Source organism: Arachis ipaensis, chromosome B8 (genome assembly GCF_059453495.1).
Source record: "Arachis ipaensis isolate K30076 ecotype BB chromosome B8, ASM5945349v1, whole genome shotgun sequence".
In the NCBI taxonomy this organism is placed as follows: Eukaryota; Viridiplantae; Streptophyta; class Magnoliopsida; order Fabales; family Fabaceae; genus Arachis; species Arachis ipaensis.
In genome coordinates this window covers 85,925,565-85,939,879 of record NC_142443.1, presented here as the reverse complement: position 1 = coordinate 85,939,879, position 14,315 = coordinate 85,925,565, and the positions used below count along the sequence as shown (strand labels likewise).

Here is a 14,315-nt window from a genome sequence, read left to right as displayed (position 1 = left end):
CTTGACAGCATCCCAGTCAAATCTCAGAAAGTGCATGTCCTCTTCAGCCTTTTGGAAACCGTCAGGCTGATCTGACTTAGGCTGAAGCTACAGAATATCCTTAATGGCCTCTTCAGTGACCAGTATCTATTTCCCTCTGAGGTGCACTGCATCCAGGGAAGTCTTGAAATAGTTGCAGTAAAACTCTCTTACCCAGGAAGCATTGACCTTTGTCAAGTTTCTCTCCAATAAGAACCAGCCTCTTTGTTTGATCTGATTGGAAGTGTATTGCTGTAGTTCCTCTGGAATTTTCAGAGTCCGCTCCAGGTACAGGTTTCTGGAGGTGGCAAACACTGGATACTTTAACTCACAGTATCTGTTTACAAATTTAATGGGATCATTGGCAGGGAGGAGCTGGTCACCCTTCTCCTGCAGGGTAATGTGCTTTTCCCGCCAGGAGTCATCATGCAAGATATCCAGGATAGACATAGAGGATTCACCTCTTTTCCGTTTGTCAGTTGTTGCCTTTCCTTTTCCTTTTCGTTGAGGGTCAAACATCTTGAAAAATAGAAATCTAGGATATAATTGAAGAATAAAAACAGGAAAACAAGTAGGCAAATAGAATAATAGTAATATAAGCACATAATGGCAAAAAGGCAGTAGAATAATGAAATGAGTAAAATAAATGTATATTTTGGGTTGTTTCGGAGGTAAAAATCTGAGATGAGAAATCACAATCCAAAATATATTATGAGTAGAATACTTATTAATTAGGAGAAACAATAATCATGCTATGAGTTAAAAAGTTGAAGGAGTTAGTAAAAAGGCAAAGGGAGAAGCTAGAAAGTTAAAAGTGGTTAAAAGTGAAAAAGTGGAAAGCAGTGAGTTAGGAGAAAGATAGTTAAAGTAAGTGGCATTGAGAATTGTTTCCTAAGTAACAAGAATTTCATAAATTTAAAGACTAGTCAACTCATATTCAAAAATATCAGGTTATTGATGATGATTCATAAAGATATAAAAATAGCAAAAAATTAAAATCGAATCATCAAAAGTGCAATTTAGTAACCAGGAAATCGAAAGGAATAAGAATGCTGGCTCGTGCATTCATGAAGTGGTTTGGGAAAATCTAAGTGATGCCAAATTCAAATTGCCAAAACCAAAATATGAATGAAAATCAAAACAATTTACAGAAAATTGGGCAGCATTCCGGCTAAAATTGGATATTTTCGGGTAATAAACAGCAAGCAGAATAGTTCATATAAATTAAAATAAAGCTGCAATTACATATACGGAATATGAACATGAAAAAGAAGTGTAAAAAGCAGCATGAAACAGTAAAGAACAGCATATGAACAGTATTAACATCACAGCAACATCAGAATAGCGAAATTGATAAAACAAGAAGCACGAACAGCGCAATTATCAGGCCTAAATCCACTAACCACACCCTAGCTACCTAACCACCTAGAATCCACTACAAACATGCATCTCTAACTAGCCTAATTTTAAACATAAACTGAAAAAAAATGCAACTAACTACGAATGAAAGAAAAGTGGCGTTCGGCGGAACCTGGTAGTTAGAGGCAAAAGTATGGAACTAAGAGAGATGGTGGGAGTGGGGTGGTATTGGCGGCAATGCGGCGGTGGCGTAGGGTGGCGTGACGGCGAACCGTGGTTGGCGCAGCGGTGGTTTGGTGGTGCTGGGTTAGGGTTGGGGTACAGGGAGGGGAAGGGGGGAGGGTTCGAGGGTTGTGGGGCGGAGGGTGGTTGTGATGGTGGGAGGTGGTGCTGGGGGCGGACGGTGGTGGTTCGCGGTGGGGGAAGGGAGAGAAAGGATGGGAGAAGAAGAAGGAGAGGAGAAGGAAGAAGGAGGGGGGTGAGGGTGATAGTGGTGGGAGTCGCGGCGGTGATGGCACGGTGGCGGTGGCTGGCCGCGGTGGTGGAAGGGAGAGAAGGGAGGGGAGAAGAAGAAGGAGAGGAGAAGGAAGAAGGAGGGGGGGACGTCGCGGTGGGGCTGGGTGGTTGGCGCTAGGGTGGCGGTCAGGGGTGGTTGGTGGTGGTGATGGGTGCAGATGAAGGAGGGAGAAAGAGCAGAGGGGGTTGGGGAAGGAGAATGGGACCCGGAGGGGATAGGGTTTCGCGTCACTGGGGTTAGTGAATTTTAATTCACGCGAAGGCGTGGGGCATGCGATCGCGTGGCTAGGGTGGAATGGGGTTGACGCGATAGCGTGAGTGACGCGATCGCATGGAATGGGAAAAAGGACGAATGACGCGGTCACGTGAGGCACGTGACCGCATCGCTGGAAATTGTGCTAAACACACAAGTCTAGCATCATTTCAGCGCAACTCTCTGTCTCCATTTAGGGTGTTATGCAATCCACGCAACGTGGACGCGTCGCTCACGCTTTCGCGTGGGATGGGTATTTTGCAAATGACGCGTTCACGTGATGGATGCGAACGCGTGAGCCGGGTTGTGCTAAACGCACACCAGCCGCACGATTCCAGCCCAGATTTCTAGGCGTTGGATTTTTACGCCGATTTCTAGATCACGCGTGCGTGTGATTGACACGGACGCGTGGGAGGTGGTTTCCACAACTGACGCGACGCGTCGCACGCCTTCCTCTTTTTTATATATATATGCAGGTATGCAATTATGCAGTATGCAATGCTAATGAAAATGCTATGAATAACATCCAAGTTCAATAATATAACATAAAATCAAACAGTACGAAATAAAAAATTGAAAAAGAAACGACCTTACCATGGTGGGTTGTCTCCCACCTAGCACTTTTAGTTAAAGTCCTTAAGTTGGACATTGGATGAGCTTCCTGTTATGGTGGCTTATGCTTAAATTCATCCAGAAATCTCCACCAATGTTTGGAATGCCAACAGCCTCCGGGGTCCCAAACTAGGCATGTGAAGCTTTTGAGCAGCTTAAAACAGGTTCTCAGGCTCCTGAGGTAACGAATGTCAGAATAGATTCCAGGATCCCAAACCTTGCTTTAAAATCTGCCTTTGTCTTGATCTATATTCTTCGATTCGGACGGTTTAGAAATTGTATTCTCACCAAGATGACCAAACGTCTTCCAAGACCCATTCAATTGAACTTGGTACCAATCCGTGCACTTTGAATTGAAGTGTGGGACCTTATTGAACCTTGCGCACCAGCTCTGAGTACGAGCCATTTCCCTCTTACTCTTAAAGCCGCAGAGAGCTCTAAGCTGGCCATCTGTTTCAAGCAAACCATATTCAAGTGGAAAAGTAAAGATAAAGGTTAAGGATTGTACCCACTTGAAGCTTGTATTAGGTGGTAATGGCCTTGGGATAGGTGTTTCCAGTGGTTCCGTAAGTTCTACTCCCTTGTAATCTTCTGTGAATTCCTCTACTTCTTTGCAAAATTCTTCAGCTGCAACTGCGTCCTGATCAAAGTCTTCTATGTCTTCCTCATCACTTAAGTCATACGTTGGAGGTTGAGAGAAATCTACCTCGACGTCATCTTCGTATTCACTTTGGTAAGGTTCTTCAGGCTCAAGGAATTCAGTTGCGGATGTGAGTTCGTGACTAGGAGAGCTTGATTCAAGATCGTCACTGCCCATGGAATCAACTTCTTGGTCTATTCCGTCCAATTTTTCACAAGGCATATGCTGTGGAGGTTGTGCACTGTCCTCCTTGGCATCAATTTCAGACTTCTCAGCGGAATCCTTTACGGTTATGGATTCCCATGGAAGTTCAGCATCTCCTAAATCTTCAACCACTATCTCCTCTACAACTATCATGGCTTCCTCTACTCGTTCCATTACAAAGCCATGCTCCTCGTTGTCTACCGAGGTCTCTAGTGTCTCCTTCATGCTACGCTCTTCTTTTGATTCTCCACATGCAGCCACGGGAGTACCTTGAGATCTAGGATGTCGGGAGGCTATTAAATTTACTACCTTAGTTACGGCAGTAGTGAGTTCTAGTACGCCCTTTTCTATCTTTGCTTGCCCTTGAAGAAGAACACAAAGTTTGTCATTCACTGGAGGTTGGGGTGGGTGTGAGGTTTCATTGGTTGGGGGAGAGGGTTCAAAATAAGAATGTGGTGGTTCTTGGAAGTAATTGGATTGGGATTGTGGTGGATAAGGGTCATATGGTGGTGAATAGTGAAAAGGAACTTGTGAGTGTGGTGGTTCAAATCTACGTTGAGAGGATGGTCTATAAGCACAGGGTGGGGCTTGTTGGTAATTGCAAGGTGGTCTACCATGTCTATTAGCTTGGTGTGCATTGTATAGTGGTCCTCGTCCATGATATCTTGGAGGGTGTTGTTGCCTAAAGGGTTGATCAGATCCTCTTGGCTCCATCCATCTTTGATTGCTCTGACCTTGATGCATGTTCCTTCTATAACTTCCGTTCCCTTCAAAAATATTAGAACCAAACTCAAAGCGAGAGGGGTGAGAATTCATAGTAGCTAATGGAAATAAAAGGAGAAAACAAAAACAAACAAACAAGTAAAAGAAAAATATTTACAATAACCAATAATAGGGCACACGTTTGCAGTTCCCTGGCAACGGCGCCATTTTGAAGAGAGAACTTTTGCGTGGTCTATAATTCAGAATAAATTCCCGTTGCAAGTATAGCTTCTAAACCAACAAAAGTCCTTTCTTACAAACGTTTTGGTTGTCACAAGTAACAAACCCCTAAATAAATTGATAACCGAAGTATTTAAACCTCGGGTCGTCATCTCAAGGAACTGCAGGGAGGTGTTCTTATTATTGGTTATGATTTTTGTAAATTGGGGGTTTTGAAAGTAAGGAACAAGTAATTTAAATGACAAATAATAAAATAAATAAATAACTGTAAAATAAACTCTTGGCAAGGTATGAAAATTCGGAAGTCCTATCCTAGTTACTCCTATGAGAATGGAGGTTAATCCCACTTAGTTAACCCTTATGAAAGCAAGGGAAAGTCAAGTGAACAAATTAGTTAGATTCCCAAGTCCTAGCCAAGTCCTAAGGAAAGACGAGAGTTAGTGGAATACCAGTCAATTTAACCGACATAACAACCAATCACGGATAGTTGATAACTCAAGAGCTTCCAGTTAATCAGTTAAAGCTAATAACATAAAAAGCTAAATAAGAATCAATGATCTGAAATACCTCAATTGCATTAATAAGAGAAAACCAATTTAAACATAAAGAGTTCATAAGCCAATCTGGCAATATAAGTAATTAAAGGATAGCATTAAAATATCTGAAAGTAAAAGAGAAATATAAAGTAAAAGGAATATTGAACCTGATGAAGAGTTGAAATTCTAAATCCTTTAAGAGGAATCCTAATCCTAAAAACCTAAGAGAGAGGAGAGAACCTCTCTCTCTAAAAACTATATCTAAACTATCAAAAGTGAATAATTGAAGATATCATCATGAATGGATGCATTCTCCCACTTTATAACCTCTAATCTGTGCCTTCTGGACTTGGATCTGGGCCAAAAAAGGTTTCAGAAATCGTTGGGAGCATTTTCTGTAATTTCTGGTGCGTGGCGTCTATCATGTGTCCGCGTGGGTCACGCGGTCACGTCATCTGAAGTTTCCTTATCACGCGTTCACTTCGGTCATGCGTCCGCGTCATCTGTGTTCTGCTTAAGGCGCGCGTCTGCGTCAGTCACGCATTCGCGTCGCTGCTTTTTCGCTTTAGGCTTGCGGCCGTGTCGTCCATGCGTTCGCGTCGCTGCCAGTTTCTTCAAAAACTCCATTTTGTGCTTTCCTTCTATTTTTGTATGTTTCCTTTCCATCCTTTAAGTCATTCCTGCCTTAGAAGATCTGAAACTTCTCAACACACAAATCACGGCATCGAATGGTAATAAAGGGTAATTAAAATAAATAATTTCAAAGCATAAGAAACATGTATTTCACATATATCACATAATAAGGAAGGGAAAGTAAAACCATGAAATTTACATGAATAAGTGGGTGAAGGGTTGAATAAATTACTTAAATTGAGCACAATATATATATCATAAAATATGAGTTTATCACAGCCCTTTGCCTGTTTACTTCAGAGGTGTTTACTGTGCCCAGAATTGATCTCTTTATAAGTTCATACCAACATTTTGCCTCAGGAGTGGGATCTCTCCTCAGGTACTTGTGCCCTCCTTCATTGTCTCTCTCCCAGTCAGTATTTATCACACAGATATCACTGCAAATTTCATCATAATCGGGGTTCCCGTTCACTCTTTGTTGGTATCCTGGCTCATCAAAATGTTCTTGCCTTAGTCCTAAGACCTTCATAATGGCCTTCAGGCTAAAGTCTACTTCTACACCCGTACAAAACTCTTGTATGTTGGTGCTTCAGTCATATCCAACCTCGTAGCATTAGCATAGAACTCCCTTATGATGTTTGCATTAATCCTGGTGATTGGTGAGGTCAGCTCTTACCACTTCCTCTTTCTAATCTTGGCTTTTATTTCTGGGCATCTCTCCTCAGGCAACAGGAAAGGAATTTCTAGATATATCTTTTTGTCATTCATCCACCCAAGTTGCATTTGGTGGAACCATGATTTGAACTTCCATCGATCATAGTCATTTTCAACTTCCTCAGTGATAGGTTCCTTTCCTCTCCTTCTTTTAAAGCTTGAAGAAGATGCCATGCTTCCCTTGATGGTTAGCCAAGTGGGGGTTAAAGGTTTATGAAGAGGGACGGTTGGTGTGATGCACTCTCAGGAAAAAGTGTTTGAAGTTAAGGTAGTGTTTTGGTAGCAAGTGAACAAGGGTGCTTTGTTACACAAGGAACACGGTTTCTAGGCTTTGGTTTTAAAGAACACAAGAGTTGAATATTTGGAGTACAAGAAGTGTGAAACCTTAGTTCACATGCACGGTTCAAGTGAGGCCATTTATAGTAAGTTTTAATGAAGAATAGATGGCTAGGATTCATTTGGACAAGTGATAAATGAAGGTTGTGCATGCAAGGTTGAATAAAGACAAAAGTTGCCTCTTTATGAAGCATATCTCTTCGGTCTTCCAATTGCTTCTTCCAAGGATGTGCAGACTCACCCTTCAAGCCATGTGATCCACTTTTGTCTTCAAGCTAGCTTTACCCTTCCTTGTCTTGTCTCTTTCATTAAATAGTTCTCTGCTCACCTAACCATCATAACAAGACAAAAGAAGTGAGTACTAATAGGTAGTGGCAAGAGAGCAATTAATATTTAAAACTAAAAATTTGACTCTCATTCCTCATGCTTGTTTAACCAACCGTGACTCTTTTTGGTGCCACCATATATAGTTCTGGAGGACACCAAACTTAGTGTTTGGTCTTATAGTTCAAAGTGTCACTTCCTCCAAGTATTGTCCTTGAAATCTAAACGAAATTAGTGTCACTTTTTGGTTAAACCATCATGGAAAAACTTTATCTTTTTCTTTTTCTAAACATGAACTAAAAATTATAAACATGGTTGCACTTTCATGACTTTCAAAACTCAAAAGAACTTTGACTCCCATGACTTGTTCTTGCAATATATGGAACACCAAACTTAATCTTTGGCAATATATTCCAGGAAACAAATGTCAAACTGGCACTATGATCATTATTTTTGAACGGTATCCTAGTGTGCATGTAAGCACACCAAAATTAGAATTGGATCATATGCTTCTCAATGTCATGGATAATTGTCAAAATTATCTATACGAGCTTGAATTCATGTTAGAGTAACACTTATTATTCATACTGAAGTATTAAAAACAAGGAAAACTAAATCATGGGTTGCCTCCTATGGAGCGCTTCTTTAGCGTCACTAGCTTGACGGTTGGTCATTGTCATGGTGGGTTGTAGTGTCTTAGGTCTTCTTCCCTTACAGTGAAGTGGTCTCCACTTGATTCCTTGGTTATCTCTACATGCTCTAAGGAGAGGACCTTTCTGATGGTGAACACTTGCGGTAATTGAGATGGAATGATTGTAAGTTGGGGTGGTATTGGTTGATGGTGGTTGATATTACCTTGTCTCCAGGGGAGAAACCCTTTCTAGGAATCTTCTTATTTCTCCATTCCCTTGGCAATTTCTTCACAACTCTTTTCTCTTCTTCCAATAGTTTTGTAGTGATCATTGTGTTAGGGGCTTCCTTATTAACTGCTCCTTCCAACTCTTGTGGCTTCAGTTCCTTCTTGAGTTCTCTTGATTGCTGTATCTCTTGAACTTCTTGCTTGTTCACCAAAGACTGTTTCAGTGGTTCAGCTGCTGATTTACTATTGCTTCCCTTTGTGCACATGTTGTTGTGATTATTCTTTGACTCCTTAGGTTCTGGCTCAGACTCAGATGTAGGTTTGAATACATGGAATGTACGGTGTTCATCATGTATTCCTAGGATTAACTCTCCTTGTTCCACATCTATCAGGGCTCTAGCAGTGGCTAAAAATTGTCTCTCCAGAATAATTGGATGAAGGTAACATTCCTCCATGTCCAAAACAACAAAGTCAGTGGGGAGGAAGTAGTTTCCTACATTTACCAATACATTTTCAACTACTCCTTCAGCCTTCTTCTGAGTTTTATCTGCCAATTGGATGATTACATCCGTGGATCTCAGCTCATTGATTTGCAACTTCTTCATAAGTGATAGAGGCATTACATTTATGCTAGCTCCTAAGTCACAGAATCCTCTGTCAATTTTTGTCTCTCCTATGGCACATGGAATATGAAAGCTCCCTGGATCTTTTTTCTTCATGAGTATGTCTTTCTTGATGAGGGAATTACATTCCTTGTTCATTGTCACTATTTGTCCCCCTTTTAAGGTTCCTTTCTTGGTCAACAGTTCTTTCATGCACTTCATGTATGTTGGCATCTGTTGGAGAATTTTTATGAAGGAGATGTTGACACTGAGGGATGCAAACATGTCAAGGAATCTTGAATATGACTTGTCTTTCTCACTTCCCATGAGTCTTTGGGGAAATGGTGCTTGTGGCACAAAGGGCTTGAGGTATTCTTTCTCTTTTTGTTCCTTTCTCTGTTCAGGGCTAGCCATTTCTTCTATCTCCCTTACATTCTTCCTTGACTCTCCTTCATCATGCTCTGAGTGTCTGGAGCATTCTTCCTTTAGACCTTCTTCACTACTTAGATTAATTGACTTGCATTCTTCCCACCTTACCTTCTTCATTTCCCCTCATGGATTTTTTTCTGTATCACTTGGGAAACTATTAGTGGACTTTGGAGTCTGTTGTGAAAGATGTCCTACCTGAGATTCTAGATTCTTAAAAACCTCCGCTCGGCTTTTCATACTACCTTTCACTTCTTCCCGGAATTTCTTCATGTCTTCACACTCTTTGTTAAGGTTTGCAAGCATAGCTTCTAGTTTTGCCATTCTATCATCATCATGTGGTGATGGTTGGTTGGAATTTGGGTGTTGAGAGTGGGTGTTGTGGCTTTGGTATGGTGGCTGTGAGTGAGTGTTTTGTGTGGTTTGGTATGGTCTTTGGTTGGAGTTTTGGTGAGTAGAGTTGTTATACTGCTTACGATTGTGAGGTCTGTGTTCTTGGCCTTGGCTTTGTTGGTTCTCCCACCCAAAGTTTGGGTGGTTCCTCCAACCAGAGTTATAGGTTTTAGAGTATGGATCATTAGCTTGCCTAGATGAATTTCCAAGGTAATTAGCTTCCTCCCAGTTAACTCTTTCTTTTGTCTCCAATTCTTTTTGGGGTGATGGTTGAGCATGGATAGCTGCAGCCTGAGTCTTCTCCATTTGCTTGGTCAATTCAGCTAGTTGCTTGGTGATCATCTTATTCTGGGCCAGGATTACATCCATATGATTTAATTCCAAGACTCCCCTGTTGTTGCTCCTATCTGAGGCAAAAAAAATACTCATTGTCAGCTACTGTCTCTATAACATCAATGGCCTCTTCAATGGTCTTCTTCTTGTTTAGGGAACCTCCAGATGAGTGGTCTACAGCCTTCCTTAATTCACAATTCAGCCCTTCATAAAAGATGTGGATTTGTACCCACTCATTAAACATATCAGGGGGACATTTCTTTGTCAAGTCTTTGAATCTCTCCCAGGCTTCATAAAGAGTTTCCCCATCTTGCTGTCTGAAAGTCTGCACTTCAGTTCTCAGCCTGTTTACTCTTTGTGGAGGGTAGAACCTTGTTAAGAATCTGTTCATTACATCTTCCCAGGTGGTCAAGCTTTCCTTTGGAAATGACTCCAGCCATTTTGATGCTTTGTCCCTCAAAGAGAATGGAAACAGTAGCAATCTATAGGTGTCAGGATGAACACCATTAGATTTAACCGTGTCACATATCCTTTGGAATTTAGTGAGACGCTCATTAGGATCCTCTTGTGCACTTCCTCCGAAAGAACAATTGTTCTGGAAAAGAGTTATGAGCTGAGGCTTCAATTCGAAATTATTAGCATGGATAGTTGGCCTTTGAATGCTGCTGCCACAATTTTTTGGATTTGGATTGATTTATAATCCAAGAACTCTCTTTTCTTGTCCAGTAGGGTTAGCTCCACCTCTTTTGGCATGATTGTTCACCTCTCTTTCATGATGGTTTTCCATATCATCCTCCATGGTTATATCAAAGTATTTCTCCTCTTCTTCTACACCGACAACTCTTTTTCCTCTTGCTTCCCTCCTTAATCTCAAGAAAGTTCTTTTCGGTTCACTATCAAATGAGGTTGAGGTTTCCTTTCTCCTACCTGTCATACAATGAACAAGTACTAGAAACAACAAGTGTAGAGTCTACTAAAATAGAGTATAGTTAGCTTGGTTAGAACAATTTATCAAATAGTTAGTAGGTTAGCTTGCTGGAAAGTAAAGAAGTAAGGTAAAATTAAAGAGAAACAACTAACAGAAAATTTGCAGAGAATAAAATGAAAAACTGAAATTAAATTGCAATTAATCAAAAGAAAAAGTAAGTGCTCAATCTAGTTATCCTTCAATTTAGTAATTGTCAATACAAAACCAGTCCTCGGCAACAGCGCCATAAACTTGATGCACGGGAATTTGCCTCTCAACAAATTTCCTTCCAGCAAGTGCACCGGATTGTCGTCAAGTAAAAACTCACTGTAGAGTGAGGTCAAATTCCACAGGGATTGGTAGATTAAGCAATGTTTATTGGAGAATTATGCTAGTTGACCGAAACCGGAAGTGAATTGAGACTTGCAGAAAAAAAAATTGGCGGGAAACTTAAATTGCAAGAAGTTAAATGACAGAGAATTAAATTTCTGGAATTAAAGAACAGGAACTTAAATTGCAAGAAATTAAAAGGGAATGGGGATTTAACATGAAATTAAAGAAGCAAAATGTAAATAGAATGGGTAGATCAGAGATGAGGGAATCATTGGGTTTAGGAGATGTATAACACTCCAGATCAAATTCATTTTCATCTCTTCCACAATCAATGCATTCATTGATCTCCTTGGCAATCTTAATTGAGTGGATCCCAATTTCTTGGCTCACCAATCTCTCTAAGCATGAACAATTCCCCAATTCCTTGATTTAAGTGCTCGTGGGAAGAGATGAAGTTCGGTCAATGATTATACCACCCAAATTAATAGATCAAAGTTTTGGTAGGATTACATGTCACTATATCCATCTAAACCCCAATCTAATCCAATGTCAGAAAGCATTTCTAGCATATCTCCTCATTCCTCTTCCAAGGTTCCGAGGAGATCCTATTATGAATAGCTTCTTTCCCAAGATAACTATCCAATTGGATAAAGAACGAAAGCTTTCTAGCAAAATCAAGAGAAAAGAAAGAAGAAGATGAATGAAAATTACTATTGATCCATTCGATTACATAGAGCTCCCTAACCCAATGAAAGGGGTTTAGTTGTTCATAGCTCTCAAAATGGAAATTTGGATTGAAAGATACATTGCAAAAGAAAAATCAACAGAAAGTAAATGTGTAGTACTCAATAAAAGGAAAATCGAAAACAAAAAAAAGGTCCCTCTAACTTAAATTCTAAACTATTTATACACTCTCTTCCATTGATCTTCAGTCTCTGAATTGGGGTTTTGGCCTTGGTGAAATTGGATTGAATTGGCTCCAATTGGTTTCCTTTGTTGTTGAGAAGAGATTGGTTTGAAATGCAGAGTCTGATGCTTCACGTTGGGGTCAATGTTTGATGGCCAACGTTGACTCAAACGCTCTTCAGAAAAACCAGTGAAACATGCTGTGATTGGCGTTTGACTTAATGTTGGAGGGCCAACGTCCCGCTATCCACGTGTACGCGTGCTTTGCGCGTTTGCGCACCAGGGGCAAAAATGATCATTCATGCGTGCGCATGGATACAAAGATTTCATTTTACAGTTTCAACACAATGCATGGGACGTTGGCCTCAGTGTTGGACCTCCAACATTCCCTCCAACGTTGGCATTTTCACGAGTGCATGTACTCCACGCTTACGCGTGATTCGCCATTTTTCCCATCCACGCATACGCTTCACTGACGCGTACGCGTCAATTTCAATTTTTCAAATCCAAATTCTAGGTTCTTCATCGAGGACATTGGAGGCTGGCGTTTGAGGCAACGTTGGACTCTAACGTTCGTCTAGTGACGCGTATGCGTGACCCACGCGTACGCGTGGATGGTCAATTTTGCCATTCTACACGTGCACGTCACTCACGCTTGCGCGTGGATATGAAAATTTTGCTTTTTCACGCGTACGCGTCATAGACGCGTATGCGTCACTCAAAAATTCTTCAGCCCCAGAATTGATCATTTTCTCACAACGTTGGGGTTAATGTTGGACCTCCAACGCCACCTCCAACGTGAGCATCAGCACACTTTACAGAGAGTTGCTTTGCTTCTCTTCCAACTTTTGAGGCAACGTTGGTGGTCCAACTTGGCCACCAACGTTGCTTCCTCTTTGTCTTTTCCATGCTCCTTTTCCAACCTTCCTCCATGCTTTCCTTTACCTATCATCAACCAATAAATGCATCAAAGCCTTGCTAAAGTCATGAGAATTCTTATCATTCTTAGCATACAAGTAATCATAGCATAAATCATCATGAAATTGCATCAAATTACTCATGGTTGAATGAATCTAGGGATACATAAATTTCTACCCAATTTCCTTACTTATAGCTGAAGAAAGTGCATAAAACCTATTAAAAACAAAGAACAAGGCTGGTAAAACTAGCCTAAGATGCCCTGGCATCCGCGCACGCGCCACAGACACGCGCGCGTAGAAGTGAAGTTGCAAGGCGACGCGTATGCATACATCGTGTGTACGTGATGCACGGAAAACTTGTCTCTCAACAAATCTCCCTTCGCAAGTGTACCGAATTTGTCGTCAAGTAAAAACTCACAATAGAGTGAGGTCGAATCCCACAGGGATTAATTGATCAAGCAACTTTAATTAGAAGAATATTCTAGTTGATCGAATCCAGAATTTGGGTTGAGAGTTGCAGAAAACAAAATGGCGGGAATGTAAATAATAGAAAAGTAAATGCTAGAATTAAAGGACTGAAAGTAAATGACTGAAAATAAATTGCAGAATTGTAAATGGGAATGGGGGATTTGCTCATAAAATTAAATGGCAGAAATTAAAGAGAATGGGTAAGATCAGAGATGGGGAGTTCATTGGGCTTAGGAGATGTTGCAATTATCCGGATCAAGTTCATTTTCATCTCTTCCTCAATCAATGCACTCATTGATCTCCTTGGCAATCTTAAGTAATTGAATTACAATTTCTTGCAATTCAATCTCTCAAATCTTGATCAATAGCCAATTCCTTGGTCAATTGCTCATGAGAAGAGATGAAGTATGGTCACTGAATATACCACATGCATTTCCCAAATCAAGTATTGAGAGGGTTATAGTCACATACCCATCCAAACCCAATTTGGTCCAGCATGAGAAAGGATTTCTAGCTTGATCTCTTCATTTCTCTTTCAAGGTTCAAAAGAGATCCAAGTTTGAATAGCTTCTCTTCCAAGATAACTACTCAATTGGATGAAGATCGAAACCTTTCAAGTAAAATCAAGAGGAAAGATAGAAGAAGATTAATGAAAATTAGTATTGATCCATCAAATTACAACAGAGCTCCCTAACCCAATGAAAGGGGTTTAGTTGTTCATAGCTCTTGAAAATGAAAACAAAGATGGAGAATACATCATAAAACTAGAAATTGCAAAGAAAGTAAAATACAGAGAGTAGTTCTCTTTTTCCCAGCCTCCAGAACTTCTTCTCAATTCAAAGCTACTCCTATATACTACTCTTCTCAACTTCTAGTGTGATTCTTCAAGTCTTGGGCCTTTGGATCTTGAGTTTGAAGCAGTTCCTTTCTTTATTTGGGCTTGGCTTTACTTGCAGAGAGAAAGTGCGAAGTGGGCGGAGACTTTAGTTCAGGACGTTAGGGGTGTTAATATTTAGTGAGA

General features: G+C 40.6%; 1 non-coding gene across 1 annotated transcript; it reads left to right on the top strand.

Annotated features, from left to right (window-relative positions):
- Nucleotides 1-9,938: 9,938 nt before the first annotated feature.
- LOC148548695 (small nucleolar RNA R71) lies at nucleotides 9,939-10,046 on the top strand. Its single transcript, XR_015898849.1, has one exon. It is a non-coding gene; the product is annotated as a small nucleolar RNA R71 (small nucleolar RNA).
- The last annotated feature ends 4,269 nt before the right edge of the window (nucleotides 10,047-14,315 follow it).